The sequence below is a fragment of the Chinchilla lanigera genome, unplaced genomic scaffold (assembly GCF_000276665.1).
Source record: "Chinchilla lanigera isolate Chin_1 unplaced genomic scaffold, ChiLan1.0 scaffold00009, whole genome shotgun sequence".
In the NCBI taxonomy this organism is placed as follows: domain Eukaryota; kingdom Metazoa; phylum Chordata; class Mammalia; order Rodentia; family Chinchillidae; genus Chinchilla; species Chinchilla lanigera.
This window is the reverse complement of record NW_004955410.1, coordinates 34,711,754-34,717,753: the sequence shown is the minus strand read 5'-3', so window position 1 is coordinate 34,717,753 and position 6,000 is coordinate 34,711,754.

Here is a 6,000-nt window from a genome sequence, read left to right as displayed (position 1 = left end):
CTATTGGCAGAAAGCCCAGAATCTGTCTCTTGAGGTCCACCCTAATACCTTAAGTTGTCAGTGCACTGAAAGGCTAATGCCTGGGGAGAGTGTTGACAATGGCGGTGATAGTCCTTCCAGAGAACCAGTTTACTCCCATACCGGTTGCCCAGGGGCCGGATTGAAGGTGTATCCACAAACTCTGTGTTAGAGCCAGAGCTGCCCCTACGTTTCCTTTCAGGGCTGTCTTGTGTCTACTTCAATTTGTTCATTTTCTCCTCAGAGACCAGCTTTATATCAAGACATATTGATTGTGAGCAGCCTTGTCATGCTGGCCCACAGTCACAGGTGGCCCTTTTGTTAAATTTTCAGGTGTTCTGCTCAAGCAAATCTTCCTTGATGAGACAAGGACAGTCTCTCCAGGAGAGAAGCCACTTGAAGCAACACTGTTGATGGGCACAGTGTAATCTCTACCTCACCAGCCATGCCCGTCTCTGCACATCACTTACATGCGCTCTTTTCTTAGTTCCTGAAGCAAATGTAGCGCTGAAAAACTCCCTAACACACCCTGGATGCCTCAAACCTACAAGCTGATGACCTAAAACAGGAGTTTCACATTTTAAAAAATATTCCAGAGCACCACACACTTGAACCTGTGTGCCAAATCTCCTCAAGATGACCATGAGTTCTTCTGGAAGGGCTCTTCAGTGTTTGCAACTGCCAGCAGGTAGGTGATTGCTCAAATGTCCTGTGGTCAGCCGTCAGTCAACAGCAATAAGACCTGGGTCACTATCTAGCTCCCTGCCAGCGGGCCGAATGGACCGGCAGTGGCAGCCAACCATACTGCTCGGTTCAAAGGAGCCAGCCCTTTGAGTTACAGCCATTGTCACCATGGAGATCTTGTAGTGCTGGAAAAGCGGGTGAGAATTTTTAACCCACTAGTTCTGTTCCAAACCAGTGCTTTCTTTCCAGCATCCTAGCTGCTCACTCTAAGTCCAGGCCACCAGCCCCAACTTTGTCCCACTTTACAATTGTTTCTTCTCAGGAATTCTGAGGTCCTGTTCTTCAATCAAGCCTTAGGCTAGTGAACTGGTCTAGCTAGTAGACTAGGACTAGTATATCACAAATATATTTATGTCTTTCATTCTCAGAAAAGAAAGGAGAAGTTGCAGTATAGTTTTCCCAGGTGGCTCTTTTACTTCTTGTCTCTGATGGCAAACATGAAGGATAGAAATGGGAATTACCTTTCTGTCTGGCAACAACCAAGTCCCTACCATAAGTAATCCTCTTCCCAGCCACAGTTAAGCTTCAAATCTTGCCAAGTCAAAACTAAAAATCTTTTACACCCATGCATGATGACTCTTTCATTAACATTACCCTCTGTATTAATTTTCTATTGCTGCTGTAACACATTGCCCCAGCTTTTGTGGCTTAGACCGATACCAAGAACTCAGAACAAGTATTTAGAACTTACTGTCTTACAGTTCTGCAGATCATATGTTCGAAATCAGTATCACTAACCTGCTAAGTCAAGGTGTCTTCGGGCTATTTTCCTCTGGAGATTGAGGGGAGAGTTGTCTTCTGGTCTTTTTCAGCATCTAGAGTCTTCCCCAACTCTTGGCTCAGGACTCCTTCCTCACGTCACTCCACCCTCTTGTTCCTGTCCTCACATCTCCTACTGCTCACTCTGATTGTCTGCCTCTTATGAGCACACTTGTGATTCCATTAGGCCCACCCAGATAATCCAGTATAATCTTCCTATTTCAAATCCCTAACTTAATGACATTTTCAAAAACTCTTCTGCCATATAAGGTGACATATAAGGAAATTTATTCACACATAAGTTAAAATATTCAAAGTTCCAGAGATTAGGACACGGACCTCTTGGAAATGACGGTATTATTCAATCTACTATATTCCTTATATTTTTAAAAAAATGATTTGAACTGGGCATGGTGGCACACACTTATAATCCCAGCACTCAGGAGTCTAAAGCAGTTGAATCACTGAGAATTCACAGCCAGTCTGAGCTACATAGAGAGACTACTTAAAAAAAATATTGAGTGTAATATCTAAAACAACCTGGAGGACAGATTATTGTCATCTCTGTCTTACAAAAGAGAAGACTATATAGATAAGGCTGTGGTAGCCAGTAAGTAAGGCAGTAGTCACACATAACTTGTGAATACTTGAAGTACAGAAAGTCCAAAATGAAATATGCTGTAGGTATAAAATTTACAGTGGATTTTGATGATATCTTACACCAAGAAGAATGTAAAGTGTCTCATTAATAATTTTTAAAATATTAATTATGTGTTGAGATGATAATATTTTGGAATATTAAGTAAAATGTGATTTCTAGCTGAGCATGGTGATGCATACTTATAATCCTAGCACTCAGAAAGATTGAAGTAGGAGGATTTCAAGTTCAAGGTCAACCTAGGATACAAAGTGAGACCTTATCTCAAAAATATAAAAATAAACAAGTAAAAAGTGACTACTACAAAATTACAACTGTACATGCACCCTGAATTACATTTCTATCGAGCAGCACTAGCTAAGGCCATACATCTAATAAATGGCCAACTTGCCTTCTCACCCCTCTTCTAGTGCTCTATGTTCATGGAATAGTGGGAAAACTATTATAAACTTCGGGTCTAAGAGCTCTCCCACTTATTAATTTCTCTGAGATTTAGTTTTCTAAACCGAAAAACAGGGTAAGACCCATCTTATAGAATTATTTTAACTATCAAATTGACAACTTATGTAGACAACCCAAAATAGAAACTGAAATTGTTGACAGTTTTTGTATCTTGTCTTTTTTCTATAAAGCAATCATCACATACAAATATTCAAGTGATAATGTGAAAGGTCACCAATTGCAAGAAAATGTTACACTTATAGAAAATGTTTTCACCTATATTGAATCAAGAAAACCTATTAATTTTACAACAGATCTTTACAGTTTTAATTTCAAGGATGCACTGTATGATAGCTCTCCATAATAGCTGTACCTAAAGTTAGTTTATACCATGAATGCAAAAGAAACAGATCTTGTAAATACCAAGAAGGAAGCCAGACTCCTCTGGGACCATTTGTGCTAAGGATAGGCACTTATCTTAATTTGTTGGAATTTTGTTTTGAATGAAATGTGGTAAAATCTTTGACTTGTGAGTTCTCCATTTATAACCCAAGTGTAGAATTATTGCACACTACTCTGCTTAGAAAATGTCAACATTTCACTTTCTCCTAGGTATGGCAAAGTGCATTTATTAGGAAATAAGAACATCGTGGTGAAATAATTCCAGAAAACGCTAGATTAGGGGCTGGGGATTTAGCTCAGTGGCACAGTGTCTGCCTGGCAAGCGCAAGGTCATGAGTTTGATTCCCTGTACTTGAAAAAAATAAAATAAATAAAAAATTTAAAAAAGAAAAGGCTGGATTAAATGGAACAGGCCATTTTGCCTACGGGAATGTGTATTGTGTCTCATCAGAGACCAGGATGTAGTATGCAGATTCCCAACATTATTTGACTTCCTAAAATCTTTTTTTCTTTTCACTGAACATGGAATTATTATGGAAGTTGTATGGAATTCATACTCCAGAGAACATTCTGCCAGGAATGTGCTCTAGCTAAATGGAATTTTTCTGTGTGCTCTCCCTCCTCTCTTCCCTCTTTTCCTTTTTTCTTTTCTCTTCTCTTCCTTCCATCCTTAGCTCTCAAGTCATAACCTATATATTTTGTAATTGTTTGTGTGAACCTCAAGTCCTAGGAGTTCTAGTATACTCTTCTGTCAACATTGGTTAGATTGTTCTTCAAATCCTGAAACTCAAAGACATGCTTTCATGACTGAGTACATTCATTTTAGGATCTCATTTCTTTTATGACTGAGTACATTCATTTTAGGATCTCATTTCTGCCCATTTATTGATTTACAAGGCAATCAAATTCCCAGAGAAGAAATACCTGGATGCAGAACAAAGGAATTCTGTGTTCTTAAAGATTAATTCTTTTTTTTTTTCCTTAAAGATTAATTCTTATGAAGTTACTAGAGTGCCTTTGAATCTAAAGGTAACTTTTATTTTTAATAATGTGGAAGACTGTAATTCAACTTCCTTCTTGCTATAACAACCATACTGACATTATCAGTCATTTGCACCTCATAGCTTGTTCCCTATCACATTTTGTCCTTGCTGAAAAATAACACAAATCTGATCCTACTCTACCTTCATCAGCACCCTCAAGGGAGTCCTGAGGAGCAGAAAATGAGACAGATCCTGTGCTCCATCAGTAGGAACTTTATACCTTTCTTTTTCCTGGAACTCATGACAAATATATATTGGTGCAACTTTTAGATGAGCTAGGTGCATTCGGTCTTCCCATGGCGAACAGAAATATAAGTACAATTTTCTTGGATGATGTCATACTCTTACTCTCTATAGTACTCCTTGTAGAAAGCAAACAGTCCCACTGATTAACTACTGTTCAAAAGAAAAGTCTACGATGAATTATGCCAAATTCAAAACAGTCACCATGAGAATATGTACTCAGCTTTCAGACTAAACACCTTTCTCATTTTTCATTTAGTGGTCAGGAGATAGTATAGTTATCTGACAAAAAATCTTGCCTCCTAGGAAAAGTAGGGCAGTGTTTGCCTATGTACTTGAAACTCACCCAGGGTACGAATGGAGAAAGACCTTCCATTTAGGTAAGAATATAAGTCAAGTTCTACTATTTCATGATAAAATTTTACATAGGAATCAGCACAAGGCGCCTTAAGCATGTAAATCTATCCATGATGTGGTAGATATACACTTTGCCTCTCAGTATGTCTGCTACCCAGTTTCTGTTAACTACCTGCAACAGACAATTTCTAACGGAGAAGAATTTTCAGAGTGATATGGCTAAAGCCATTCTGCTACTCTAAATTTGCCTCTAGCCTAAGTTCTATCCTTATACTAAGTCTAAACACTATCATGTTATACACTTGTGATAGGCTTTTTAAAGACACCTATGAAAAAAACCTTGAAAAATGTATGACAACATTTTTCCTTTGGTATTTGTACTTGAGAAAGTTTCACAAACAAGTGTTCCTAGGGGCTGGGGATTTAGCTCAGCGGCAAAGCGCCTGCCTGGCAAGTGCAAGGTCGTGAGTTCGGTTCCTGGTACCAGAGAAAAACCAAAAAAAAAAAAAAAAAACAAAACAAGTGTTCCTATATCTCAAATAAAACTGAAGATAAGCCCATTGCATTACTCGAATATCTTTATAATAGATAAATTCATTTTTGGAATTTAATAATAGGAAGGACATTCTTTAAATTGGTATAATTAATTTTGCAGTTTAGGAAGACTACCTCAGGCATGATAGCTCTTTTTTAAAATCTTGGCTTCCAGGCTGCTCAGAGCTACGTCTTGGCATCAACTTCAGCAGTTTCTTTAATCCTAAATAGTGATGACATAACCATATACCTAGTAGTTTGCTCTTACTGTCTTGTTAGCTTTTAGTGGTTGTCTAGTGCTTTAGTCTTTGTGTGTGTGTGTGTGTGTGTGTGTGTGTGTGTGTGTGTGTGTGTGATTTAAAATACTCTGGAGCAATATATAAAAATCAAAATAATAAGTAAATAAATCACATATCACTTTTTGTGTTACCACTTGAAGAACTTGATAGAGTTTAGTTAGAGATGAAGAGAATGAACTGCCACAGGAAAGGAGAAGGCAAAGACAGAAACAGAATAAAAATAACTTTCTTCTAAGAGGAAAAGCAGGATGCAAGATCTACTGTACATAGCTCCCTTACTTTTTAAGATGGATTGGGATTTGTAATAAACAGAACTCCTACCATTGCTTGAAACAAATTGTTAGTGACCTTGTAGCAAAAAGAAAGAGATTTCATCTTAGGGACTGGTTTTAATTGCAGAAGAAGAAAACAATTAAGGCTGGGTCCATACACAATTGTTTAAATGTTGTATGTGTGTTTCTTGTTTGCTTGTTTAGAGGAGTGGTTTTCCTTTACATTGCCT